Genomic DNA, 13,652 nt, shown 5'->3' with positions numbered 1-13,652 from the left:
CAAGTCATTTAACGAGAACAAAATGATACATAGAGAGACAACATTTGTAAGCAATTCTAGTTTATTTCTCAGTCCATAATCAACGAATCTAACGGCAAATCAACCTTAGTGTCACCCAGTATGTTCGTGACCATGAACGCACATTCTCCGGAACATTGCGGAACACTATCGCTGTCAATGACCGATATTACGCACGGCCGTGCGCTACTACGAATCCCTATGGTAACACAGCATAACCCATTTCGAAGCTCATGCACCTGTGAAATTGGCAATACGCTCAACATTCATGCTTTACGTTCACCTAACGGATAATCTCAATTGACTCCTCGTCTGGGCTAAAATCTAACGAGTATAAGATTACCTGTTCAATTTAACAAGTGAAATCAAAAATAATTCAAAGCTGATCAAATTATTTATTCGATAAAGTATTCATTGATTTAGACCTAATAAGATGAATCACGTGAGATTGACGAATTAAGAGAAAAGAATCGTTCGTAGTTTGTTTGTTGATCAGAGAACTCCAAATACGCGGACCCGAGTAACACATGCATTCAAAAAGAAGAAGATAAATGAAAGAGATAGATGGATAGAGAAAGAGAGAGAAGCGGACAGACGGAGAGAAAGCAAAATAAAGATAGCAAGAGATGGTAGCTGTCGATGGTGACTGTAGAGAAAGAAAGGACCAACAGAGGAAAGGGGTACTTTTTCGCGCATGCTATATTGTTTCTCTGTCCTGTCGAAGAAGAACAAAGAGGGGTAACCAAAGAGTAGATATAAGAGAATAGACAAGGTGAAAGAGAAAAAGAAAGATAGAGAGAAGGGACTATATCAGTTATTGGAAACCTGTATTTTTGTAGGGCACAACTCATACCAACGTTTAAGTCCAGGTCCCTGGATGAATACTGGGTATATCACAGCAACCAATCGGGTCACCTCGATCGTCTCCATCGAAAACGAACGAAACTCGACGGTGGTTATGCTCGTCGGAATGGTTTCAATCTCTCGACCGATGAAACCAGCCGAGAATCGCTCAGGGCGATTCCAATCTAACGTACAATGCCGACGTATTAAGGGTTCCATTTGTGGCCACTTCCTACTGATATATATATATTCTCTGTGTCTCCGGAATTACGATACGTTCTCTTCCGATTTTCCTATCGTATCCTGATCCTTTTGTCTTTTCAACATTGCAGTTACCTAGCTTACATAACAAAGATATCCCATATCACTTATATATTTGATGAAGACTACTAGCATAGAGATCATCATTAACTGGCACAAAACTTTTTTAAACCTTTATTATCCGAAATTAACAATAGATGAATATCATAATAATAATTACCAACATTTCGATCGATGTCCCCAATTTTTTATCACCTAGATTCCGCAACTCCAACGGTGATTTACTTATACGTGGATAAACATCATTATAAATGTCTATTAAAAAATAGATGTAAGTACGATCGCCAACTCTTTCTCTTTTTTCTTGCTCCGTAATGAGAGATAGATTGTGAGTCGATTGGCAAAGAGAAAGAGAGAGAAAAAGAAAGATGAAAGATTGATGGATGTGGGAAACGCGAAAATTATCACTTCTTTCCTCGACCTGCTAATTATCTATTTATTCCATCGTTCGCTTGTTCAACGTTGCCCGCGTAATATTCAGCTGTCCACCGAAAAGCAGCGCTTAGATATGAACCTACTAGAGGTGACGAATAGTCCAACGACGAAATTGACTTCAAAGTTAATGAATGCCGCATAAACAGAGAAAAACTTTGACGTCTGACGTTGAACTCTTTTACACTTAAACTACACTCTTTTTACACTTCACTTTTCGCATTTAGCAAGTGTTTACACGTATTGAACCACAAGACCAAAGTCACGACGATATATACATATTGAATCTTAATTTACTAACAAATATAAGTCGAAGTAATTGGTTGGTCGTTAACGTTAATTAACCTGTTAACTTTGTAGGTCTATTTTTTAAATGTGTAACTACGTTGCGTAACAAAAATTAAGAAATGACGAATATATACGTCAAATACAAAATATATTGAACTACTGTAAAATTGAATAAAATTACAACGAAATGGTAGTTGTATCTATTTTCAAGAATTAATTTATATTGTTGACAAAATTTAATTTATTAATTGTACTTTATTCCTCATGAAGAAATAATAATGTTTTATATAATGAATAAGAATGAAAGTGATCAAATTACTGGACGAGACAAAACAAGACAGGACAGTTCTTCCTAACAGAATACGTTACAGGAATTAGTCAGAATAAAAACTTTTACGATAATGACTGTTAACTGTCTAATTATCTTTTCATTTCGTTGTCTCAAAATATTTTAAAACGTCTTTAATTTACAAATATGTTTTTAGTTTACACTAAAGTCATAATTTAAATAACATAAATAACAAAAAATAATTTCTTTTTTCGCATGACAAATATACTCGTCAAACATAGTTAACAGGTTAATACTAATGCCACATCATGGTTCTTTAACTAGCTTGCTAATATTTACTGATTTTATTTGAAACGTTTATAATGTCTTTATTAATAGACGATTATAAATAATTCAGAGTCCTAATTTAAAAAATATAATAAATACGTATTCTGTATACCTATTTAAAAAATGATTTTTATAGAAGAAAAAGAGAAAGAAAGAGAGAGAGGAAGTGTGAGAACGAAAGCGTCTCTCATCAAAGAGAAACGACATTTCGTGCAACGGATAATCGTATCAGATCAGGATAACGCGTGCAATCGAAAGCTCAAACGTCCTTATGGCTCGGTGGAGACAAATCTTCGTGTTGGCGATGTCACGAGAAATCTCGACACTTTGAAGGTTGGTACACAGCCACGTAGGAGTAGGTGATACGCGTTCTCCGGCGTGACGATCGTACTACTCACCCTTTTCCACCCTCTAACGCCACCTCCTGAAGGGCTAACTGCGTTGCATCGTCGACCGAACGAACGACGCGCTGCTCAAAGAGGTCCAATTTTGCATGGCGTTAATCGCGTTACCTTGCACGGCGCTACCCGGTTTCCGATCGAAAACTCAAACGCCGTCTCCTCCTCCACCAGTAACTCCTCCTCTCACCTCCCGACGCCACTCGTTACGTACATACACCTCCGTGAACCACGTCAAACTTTCTCGAGTGAAATGCTTTCAATATGATTTCGCTTTTCAATTTGCATCGACCACCTAGCCGCACCGTACGGAAATTGTTCGAATCAATTGCCACGACAACCGATAGATGATAAACTTTCTTCTCGCTCTTAAATCAGAAATGGTTACAATTTGATTTCAAAGAAAAAAAGAAAAAAAAAGAAAAAAAAACAACGTGAATAACTGGTTTTCATCGTGCATATAACGAAATATTTGATCTCTTCGATAGCTACTCATAAATGTTGATGTAAACGATTGCACGCTTACGTTCTTCTTCCGATAATGAAGTAAATCGATAGAAGCACGGATGGTTTCCCTAAACCAGATTAAGAAGACGATTTTATAGGATTGATGAAGTTTTTTTTTTTCTTTCCTTTCAAGCGGATAATAACCACGTGATACGTTCCGAAAGTATAACGCGATAGATAATAGCTAATTAGCATCTCCAACTGTGATTTGGAGAAACGAGATAATTAGACGCTGTCGTTCATACAAGCATACCATATATGTAGAATATTCGTTAATTTATATAGACGGGGAATAAGTATTGAAATCAGATGAATATATCGCATTATTAAACCGATATCTGATAATAATCGCGGGGGAGGGAATGCTAAATTCGTGATTTCATTAAATCGCCAGGTAATTAGGTATGTCTCGATGTAAATCAAAGCGATCGATACGGCACCGATCGCTAACTAAAAAGTCATAATAAGATACCTTAAATCGCCTATAAAAATTATATCAACGGGTAATAAATTTTGGATTTTATTAGGGTTTACCAATTATATTAAAATTTTTTTTTATTCAGTCGTAATTGCGAAATACGTTATTACGTATATTTACACATGTACAAGTTCATTTCTATCAAGTACGTATGATATTTTCATTCGACACACGTACACGCTCATTTGTATGAAGTAGATACATATAATAACTTCTGCTAAATAACGCGATGTATATTCTCAGCATATGCTTAGGAAAATTTTTATCCTTCTTAAGTCGTCGGTTCTCGCACAGAGCTACGTCTTACTAATAAAAACGAATCCAGCTTTACGTGGTTAAGCTCGTTGGAAAAGTGTGTCGCGGTAAATGGTACTCGATAAATTTACGATGAATTTGCCGATAAAAATGGAGAAAAAGGAGAAATGAAGGACGAAAAGAGGAGAAAAGAGAGAAAGAGAGAGAAAGAGAGAGAGTGAGAGACCGTAAATCCGAGCGTCGTGAAACGAACTAGCAGAGTTCGCCGAACGATCGACGACCATTCAAAAGCCGCCGTCTGAAAAGTTTTTCCACGACCGGTTCCAGTAAACACCGCCACGGTTTTTCTTCAACTTTCCACTCCGTTCCGTTCACCCTTCCTCCCTTATACCCCCTCTTCTATCAACCGACGACCGATCGTTTCCTTTTTTTTCATACTCTCTGTCTCTTTCTCTCTCTCTCTCTCTCTCTTTCTCCGGCTGAGCTGACACACATCACAAACGAGCATCGGGCAATTCCGCGGAATTTATACGACCGTTACTAGCGCTACGCGTCGCTTTCCACCATTTTCAGTTGCGTGCCGTTAAAAGTCTCGACGAAGCTAGAACATCGGAGTAACTTGTTTGACTCGTTGTAAAACAAGGAAATAATAAAAAGATACCGGCGTAGTTGCTTTTCTGTCTTTTGAAAGAGAAAGAGGAAGAGTGATTAAATTACGTCGGCGAGGCTGTTTTTCTTTCCGCCATTTTTGTCAGCTCGAGGAAAAGGAAATTCCTTTAGGAGACGCAGCACTCATTTAGTTAAGAGAAATTCTATATAATCTCTCAAATTTTTTTCACATTAATACATAAAAAGTTAGAATATTTCCGCATAAAATTAACGAGTGAATGATAAAGCTGGGGACTTGATCGTACAAATAAAATAGGATGCATAATAAATAAGACGAAGAAGATAGAAAAGGGTCTTGCTGACTCGGCCAGATGTTTCTTCACAAGAGAAACGTGTTATACCGTCCATTCGAGAGGTTCTCATACCTAGCTGGCGTCTCGAACAGCATTATCCAATCGTTGGCATAATGGTTCAAGTTCCAATTTCAGTGAAATCGATCGAAATTCCACGAGCATATCGTGTAAAACCGAAAATCCCGCATCAAACGCATTCGCCTTGGGCATTTCCGTTGTATATAAATGCCAGAACTCTCCTCGTGTCTGGCATATCGTTAGATATTTGTATGCATGAGCTTTTGTTTTTCGAAGAAATAAAAATAAAAACAGAATATGGAACGTACATGCGTTTTACAGAGAGAAGAAATTTCATTCGCAGTAGTTTCAATCTATTTCATAAAATTACCTAGTTACACAAGCCTTGATTCTCTCAAAATTGTGTTGAATTACCTGAAGTATGTTAAATACTTATGCTAATTATTTATACTAAGATCATATACCAAGATTAATAACTATAATACTTTGCGGAAAATTCTAAAAAATAAAATTCTTTGCAGAAATGTAAAATATTCTATAGCATAGAAAATATATTTAAAAAAAAAGTACATATCTATAAAAATATATATTTATAGGTATTATTTAGATATATATTTTAATGTATAAGTAAAAAATTATCGTTATTGGCATTAGGATCATTACTATAACTACCTTAATTTCTCCTCATTAACGTTTTTATCTCTTAATTGCTATCGATCAACGTGTCGTTTACTAGTACATAGATAGAAATGTGATATTCGCCAATCTGTTTCTCGATGATAAAACCATGCGCTCGCATTAACGATTAATAGCGCAATTCGTCGATCTACCAAAACTGTGTCTTGATTACGAATTGCTCATAACGAAAATCATTGTGCGGAAAGCATGGTGACCATGCGCTCGTTGAACGTTCTTTTACCATTCCAATATTAAAACGGAAGGAAGAAAGGTCAGCAACGAACTTTTCGCCTCCGGCTCACCTATTGCGTTTTCATACACTCACATCAGAAGATATTACGTTTTATTAATATTTGCTTTACATGCACGACAAATATTCCGAAATCTGTATTGCATCTTTTTGCTCCCACTCCCACTACCTCTTCACTCAATAGGGATTATACGAATACGATGAATCACAGAATATTTTTTTTAACAAATACAAGAAAATTTTCTTTACCTTCTTCATAACATTCTTTTTATAATTTCTCTCAAAATTCATGGTCAAAGAACTATTATTCGTGCTATATCAACTATATTAACTGGTTCACATTTCAAAAAAAAAGAACGAAGTGTAAAAAAGAAAAAAAGAATCATTATAAGTTCAAAATGAATCTCTGATTTGTAACGAGCTGAGTTCTAAAAATAATCTATACATGTACAAGTTTCGCCTAGCTATGTGATCATGTATGCGAGTAGTATGTGTAGTGTATAGTAGTCCGTTTTATAGGTAGAGGTGCTCCAGCATATCCCCCACGAAGAGGAGACGAACTCGTTCTAGCCACTGTTCGCGATTGGCCGGCCCACAGGAGAATATTCTCACGGTCCCACGAAACTTGGGACTCACATGACATACTTCTCAGTCCAAAATATTCGTCGATCTCGGTGGATCGTACGTTCTCTTCCTGTCTATTAAAAATATTCTATCAAGTTATTAACCAACCGATCATCATTTCCGCGATGGTTCAATATTCTTTCGTTAAAGTGATAGATCAGTGTTACAACAGTGCTATTTCAATAATTTTTTTTTAATAGTTTCGTGCAGAAAAATTTTCGAAAAATTAAGCAAATGAGGATTTCATGGTAATAAAACACTTTTGCACATCAAATTGCTATAACTTCGTAAGATTCGAATCAATTATAATTCAATTCCATCAAGATAAATTTTATTCTGCATATTTTTCTTCTTCTTTTTATCTGAATTTCAACATTGGATTCGACTCGGAGAACAAATTATACTTCTAGATTATAAAAATAACGTCAATGACGTCGACCGTTCGATAATCGGTACGTGATAAAAATCCTGAAATTTTTTTTTTGTAAAAGTTCAAGAGTCATCGGCATTTGACAGGACTTTTATAGAGATGTCAATATCCTGTCTTTTCTCGAGAAAATAATGACTTTAACATGGACTTTATCATCACGTATATAACTCTCAGTGGTTTTGAAAAATTCAACAGGTCCCGTTCAGGCTTCGTATATCTATTTTGTACCGATATCATTTTACCAGATCGTTAAAAGGTCGAACCTTACAGATAACATCATCCTTTTATCATTCAATACGTTCTCTTAACAATCAGTTTTTTCTATTCCTATTTTACTTTCTTACAATAAGAGAAAAATATTATTCAACTTCTCCTGTATTTATAATGTTAAAATTGATCGATCGATCGATACAATTCAATATATTTATCAAAATATCTCCGACAGTATTGCTCGACGTACCCACATAGAAATATCATATGTGTATACTGTTGTTGTTTATTTCGATTAATCTGAATTTCCATCGGTACAATACGGCCCAATTAATATCACCCAGAGCGTATAAAAATCCACCGTTCACGCGGCACCGACGAAGTGTAGTCCACGTTTTCGTTTTCCCATCGATAACCGAAAGTGCGATTCCCTTTCACTTTCTGATCACGGATAAAGTGAAGAAGAGCTCTCTGCTATCTACTAGCCCGAAGGTTATACCCGCGCTTTTTTTCGATTATGGATTTCCTCTTGATTCCTCTCGATTTCCTTTTTATATCCATCCTGTTTCAAACACGATACATTATGAAGATAAATTCTTCTCAGTTATAAATGTTTGTCTTATACCTCAAATCATATACTCTTTTTCTCTCATTATCACAAGAAAATAGATCGATTGAAATGGATCGGAAAATATGGATTCTTCTTCTTTTCTTTTTTTTCACTGAACTTGATTCCTAATCTATAAACACGGAATATGTAAAAGGATCGTAATAATTTATGCTCAATTTCTGGTGATAAAAATCAACGAAATTTTGCCTGCTCAATCGCGCGACGACAATATTTTGATAAGTAGTTAGATTCAATTCAATTTTTATGGAAAAAAATATTCCTTTAACCCTTCCTTTTAACTCGTCTCTCGATGTCTTCCATTTTACATGGGAAAAAATGGAGGCGAATCGATACGCGAGAAGAAAGCTGAACTTGCGCTTGCCGTCGGTTGAAATCACCGTATTTTTATGGCGACCTTACGAGCCTCGTCCATTTTCTCCGCGTGTCCTAATTCAAATACTTTGATAACTTCTTTAAAACGCGCAAGATCGTTTCTTCGGGAAATACACACGCGTAAGATTTATTTGTCAGAATCGGCTTATTTTACTATATATAAAGAAAAAAGAAAAAAAATAAGGAAAAAGAACGATAAAAAAAACACTCACTTCGGTTTAACTGCAAAAAGCAAGTCAATTTTCTAAAATAAATGATACATTTCATTCAAAGTGACAATAAGTAATATTCCGACTATACTATAGTTTTGAAAATTAAAAAGTTAGCAAAGTGAATTGTAAAATATAAAGGGACTGTAGAATAATGCGAAAATAATTTTCTTTTAAGCTTCACTTCGGAAAGAGTATTTTTTGATTGACAGGAATATTTTCCACGATAAAAATTTTATAGAAATATGTTCTCTTTTATTTTCACGTACCTATCTACCGTCGGATACGCAATTTGCGTTGAACCATATTCTGGACTAGTTTATTATAAATTTTTTTGTTTATACATTTCGAAAAACTTATAAAGAATGAATTTGACAGATCGAACGCACTTGTTTTGATTAAAAACAAAAGTTTATTTAAAGAGCGCTATTCCTTCATAAGTTCAAATGTCCCTATATTTCAAGTCGTCAATGTAGGAAAAAAATAGAAGTATTTTGGATTTTTTCAATGACATCATCTCGTTCTATTCAAGAAAATAAGTCAGTTAACGAAACTAATGTTAATGCGGAATACTGTCAGCCTAGAATCTCGCCGGCGGCACTGAAAAATATTCTGTCACAGCCGTCGGCGAAAGTTTCTCGGAATTTGTTTCTCAAACATTCTAAAATATTTATAACGAACTTATAAATGTTTTGCGGTTTATGTATTCTCATTAAACGTTACTCGTTAACGTGATAGTTACACGTTTCTGAAACTTACTTATTCATTGACATTCACTAAACGGAATAAAACATCAAAATGGTGAAATTCCTTGTCGCTTGTAAAAAATTAATTCTTTTTTTTCTATTAAATTTAAACAATGTTTGTAAACAAGTATATTTACTCGAATTCGACTACCATCGGTCTATAATAAAACTACGATTATTCGTCAGACTAGAAAATCGATTAAAACTATCAAATGATCGCGAATATTGAGTTAGACTGTTTGATCCGAATTAAAATTTATATTACTCATCACCGATCATGTTTATTTAACGCAATGGGAAAAAATATCACTCGCGGTAACAAATATGTATAATCTACAGGAAACTACCAGTGGGCGTTTCTTGAAAAATATTATTCAATGGTTCGATCCGTGTTTATGAAATTGTATATTGTAAAGACATGCGACGCATGGATTTTATTTTTAAAGCGCATACGTGTAAAATATATCGAAGACAAGCCATAAATATGTATGCACGAGTATCGTTCAGTGAAAGTTTAGGTAAAAGCTATTGATTTTTTTTTATTTTTCATTTTTCTTTTTACTTTTTTTTAATTTGTTTATATTTTTGTCTAAAAAAGCCATCGTTTTCTATATAGCGTGGCGTGGGATATTGATTAAATCAAGTTGTATAGTCGCTAACACCAAACAAAATCTAACGAACTTGTTAATAAAAATATTGATAATATTATAATAAATCGTTGCATATGATGCTTAAGTTCATTAAACTACTTATATTAATTATCTCATGACCTGTTAAAAGCAAGCAAATTTAATAACTTGTATCACCTTTTTTCTAAATTTTTTCAAGTTTCTCTTCGACCAATATAGACTTTTTAATATAACAATAGAAAGTAATTTTCTTATGTTTCATTATCGTACGTTCGTTCACAGTCGCCTTGAAGATTCATGAATAATACGCATTAATAATTAAGCAAGTTCATATAGTTTTACCGATTTTTGCTTATTAGCCAGCTATCGTGTACCTACGACTCTCTATTATATTTTATTTTATCCACGCTAACGATTATTCCTTCTTCCAATTTTTCTACTATTTAATAACCCGTGATATTAGCGTAAATGATATACGCACATATTTGCACAATCATGTACGTATATAGTTAGTTAGGTGCACATACAGTACGTATGTACTGTATATCACACCATTCGAAAACTTTTTCATAGAAATTTTATTCAAGTAAGCTATTAAGAAATCGGATCGAATTTGTGAAAAAATTCGTTCCACGTAAAAGATAAGGGAGGCCAGATACCATAATTGTTGAGGATTATGACTGATTTTATCGATTTCTTCCACGCGAGATAGATGGGTCACTTTTCCATCCCTTTGTTCTTTTCTCATTCTCGTTTTCCTCCATTTTCATCGAACTCTTGAACCTTATCGTTGTGAGCTTATCGCTGTAAGCTTATCGCTATCTTGAAATGTATTCGTCCTTGATATTATCAGTTACCTTCAAATATTGTACATTAAAATATATTCGTGCTTTAATCGTTCGATTAAAATATGCGACTAATTGATACACATTAGTTTGACGACTTAAACGAACTAATCGAAACTCGATATTATTATACATTCGATACACCATAAATTGTATCGTGATTATTTTTTGTTCCTTTTTTCTCGGAAACGCCAGTTCATTTGTTTGGTTCTAACGATATTTATTATTCGAAGTGCAAATTGTAAATTAAAATAAATAACTAGAGATGTATCATTGAACGTAGTTACGTAGATACATATGCGTATCGGTGTTGATTCGTTGGTAGAGAGTGAAAGGGAAACTGCAAATCGATCAAGGCGAAAGGTAACCCGAGCTGGCCGCAATTTCTCATACATCGTGTGTAAATGTATGTTTGTGCTGTGTGTCACATAAATTAAGCTTTTTATAGATGGCAAATCAGACGTTTCATTGTAAAAGACTCAGCTATTTCTCTTCTTTTGTAATGAACTTCGTAATTAATTGCACACTATTCCTATCTAACAGGATCGCTCGATATTCTGTCGTTCAGTGTTTCGGTGTCAATCAAAAATTCCTTTTGAATGGATAAAATAGAATCCAACATCGTTCTGTTACTTCTGATGAAATGTGGCAATGATCTTTTCCGCTTTATATAGATGCATATGTATGTACATATGTATGAATGTAGGTATATCCTGTACATGTACACAAATTATAACCTTCATGGAAAAGTTAATGAACATATTAGCAATAAAGTACCTCCTACATTAAGCTGCACTGAATTATTATCGAATGACCGCTAATATTTCTTCTTTTTCGAATAATCGATTACCAGCTCAATATGGGCAAGCACGATATACAGGAATTTAAACGATTTTCACCGTTTATTTTCGATAAACCTATACCGTATAACCTTCGACATTAACGCTCACGTTTTATCGATATACCCATTGCGATCATAATCCTAACTAATCGTCGACTATCCTACGATTTATTTAAAATACTTCGAAGACGAGTGTATGGTCATTCTTTTTTCTTGTCGTTTACTTTCCCTCGCGACAAAACGCCATTTGATAATCTAAAACCCACATTAAATATCAGATAATAATACTTAATAATGTAATCTTAATGAATCGATAGGTATATTAAAAATAAATTCCTATGAATCCTAAAATATTATAAATAGATCTCGAGGAAATGAACTTGTGAGATTCTTAACAAATCTACAAAAAGAAAAAAGAGAGAGAGAGAAGCGGAACGAAAACATTACTAGGTAAATAAAACTTTGAAACGCAAGCGTACGACTCACACGATCGCATACAAATGCAACACAGTCGACCTATCGGCAATAACGCGTCGATAAAGGGAGAATACTGTGGCCTATACACAGTAGCACGCGTAATTCCGTAACAGTACCTGCGATTCTGATCCGGAGCGTACGATACACGACGATACACAAACACACGCGTATATGCACACACGAACGCATAAATGCAAACAAAGACAGGTAGATGTGTGTGTGTCAAGCGGAGTCACGCGAATACAAATGTCCTCGATCGCCTTCGGAAAAAACGAGCTCGTCCACTTTTTCTCGACGATTTTGTTTTTGTCCTTTTTTTGATCTATGTAATCGATCTATCTCGACGAAATTTACTGAAAGGTCGATCTACGAACGTCGGATATGAAAGAGTGCGTACCATATGGGCCTCATTTAATCGGTGTAGGTACACAAATTGATAATGGTTTAACATGGAGTGCGGTAATAAAAATTGAATGAAAAATAAAAACGCTGAAAAAGAACGAAAAAGTGAAAGAAAGTAAAAATCACAACGATTGCATGAACAGTTGCAAAGAATAATTTTTACCGCTTCGTACGTTCCAAATGGATCTCTATAAGTCCTTGTGTATATAATCGATGATCATTCGCCTTGATTAATTAAATTCAACTGATGAAACATGTATACTCAAAATACTCAAGATAAATCTTACCTTCTAACTAACATCGAGCTTCTCATTATTATCCTTGAAATTAACGACATCCATTGACATCATTATTACACGTGATATTCTCTAATACACTAAATCGTCGTATCTCAAACGTTAGAAACGTTGAAGGGTGATAAAATTTCGTTGGAATTTTCACCAAAACGTTACATAAATACGTGAACAAATCGCAACACGTTCGATCATCTCCAAGTCTTCGAAGCAACTGTGCTACCAGCTCGAACGTGTACACCAAAATAACAAACAAGACGGACAAACGATCGAACGACGATTCAGCGCTCGGGCTAGCCGCGCAACGATACGGAATATAGAACGATTCATTTCTGAAAGTGAATTTTTATAAAAACAGAGAAAAAAGAAAAAGAGAATCGTTGGGAATATAGATTGATCTCAAAGCGATAATCGCATTTATTTATTTATCGAAAACAAATCAAAAAGTTTATCGGTATTTTTCATCGCTCGATCGTTTCAGGTGTAATTCGTTTATAAAAACAAAAAATAAAGAAAAAAAAGAGAAAAAAGAAATGCTTGCTTTGACTCGAATTGGTAGATACTCGGAACGTAATCGTGAACGTGATCGATCGCGTTTAGGCGACTCAATGAAAGATTTCCGGAATACAGGATTGGATCGTTAGGTCGTTCGATCGGTCGCTTCTCTCGGTCTGTTCATCGCACCGAGCTAATCCGATCGATCGGCATCGTGCCGGCACACGGAGAGAGAGAGAAAGCTCTGCAAACGTCAAGCGTGAGCGGCACCACGACGAAGTAACGAGTCATATAGTGAGCTAGCCACGACGTTACCTGAATCCATCGGGCTTCGAGGCGAGCTAATCGAGAACGGAACGGTAATATCGATGCAAACTTGAAAGG

General features: G+C 35.0%; 1 long non-coding RNA gene across 1 annotated transcript in view; it reads right to left on the bottom strand.

Annotated features, from left to right (window-relative positions):
* LOC127064693 (uncharacterized) overlaps positions 1–12,956 on the bottom strand; it is a 54,615-nt gene extending 41,659 nt beyond the window's left edge. The window contains exon 1 of the long non-coding RNA XR_007781773.1: positions 12,768–12,956. This is a non-coding gene — a long non-coding RNA (uncharacterized LOC127064693). The remainder of the gene's footprint in view (positions 1–12,767) is intronic.
* Between the last annotated feature and the right edge of the window lie 696 nt (positions 12,957–13,652).

The sequence above is a fragment of the Vespula vulgaris genome, chromosome 6 (genome assembly GCF_905475345.1).
Source record: "Vespula vulgaris chromosome 6, iyVesVulg1.1, whole genome shotgun sequence".
Classification (NCBI taxonomy): Eukaryota; Metazoa; Arthropoda; class Insecta; order Hymenoptera; family Vespidae; genus Vespula; species Vespula vulgaris.
Note: the sequence above shows the minus strand (reverse complement) of the source record. Positions and strands in the feature narration are given on the sequence as shown.